Source organism: Ornithorhynchus anatinus, chromosome 11 (genome assembly GCF_004115215.2).
Source record: "Ornithorhynchus anatinus isolate Pmale09 chromosome 11, mOrnAna1.pri.v4, whole genome shotgun sequence".
Taxonomy (NCBI): domain Eukaryota; kingdom Metazoa; phylum Chordata; class Mammalia; order Monotremata; family Ornithorhynchidae; genus Ornithorhynchus; species Ornithorhynchus anatinus.
In genome coordinates, this window is record NC_041738.1 from 29,214,010 (window position 1) to 29,215,035 (window position 1,026).

Below are 1,026 nucleotides of genomic sequence, written 5' to 3' on the forward strand. Positions count from 1 at the left end.
ACATCTTATTTGCTGTCACTATATAACCATTCTAAAGAGCATGTTCTGTTTCAATAAACATAATTTCTTCTCTGCATGGCTCACTATTCAGATTTAGGTTACATACTATTTTTTTGCTAAAATATAAAGCTAAACAAGATCTCAGTCACAACCTCCAAATCTTTATTAATGTATTCCTTGTGCTACTTCTGAATATTAATAAAAATTAATAATTAATTTTGCCTTTGGCATTGCAAGATATACTAGTTTTAATTAGTGTACTGTACTCCTATACAATTAAAAAATAATTGATGTCCACGCTTATTGGCGGTGCCTATGATCTCCTTTCCTGTTGTTGTCAACAAATGCCTTAAAAAACAAGTTCAAGAATGTTGCGCTGTCCACTTGATTTACACACCAAAAGTAACAGACAAATCTTTTATGATGAAACAGAACAGTTTTCTGTTTAAATTATACACAAGTATATTAACTAGAAAGAGAAAATTAAAAGCTGATGGCTACAAGAAATAATGGAAAGTCCATAAAAATGTTTTATCTATCAACAAATTTGCCTGGAAAATATCAATGGCTGGCAAACTCTCTCAGCTAAAATGCAGAGTAGCCATCTTGGATTTGTTATGTCAATTCCATCAAGCATTTAATTCTGATGTCCTCCTTAATCAGCTTTAGTTATTTAAATTCAGCATATCATGTTACTGTTCTACTACATCATTTTAATTGTGCCATGAACTACTTTATTACTGAATGCTTAAGTCTTTCCCTCTGTCCTCCCTTGCTCTCTCTCTCTTTCTCTCCCTAATAATGCAGGCTGCAGAATTCAAGAGTAAACCCCTACTGTTAAAAGAATAATAACAAAAAAGGCTTCCTTAGAAAATATTTGCATCAGGATTCTTGAATACATAGGGTGTTTTTTTGTTTGTTGTTTTACTAGGACTCAAGGAAACAAAGAATTCAAATCCCGTCATAGAAATGCCCTTGCATGTTTTAAAAGTTGTAACAAAAATTCCTATGCATAAAAGAACTTTT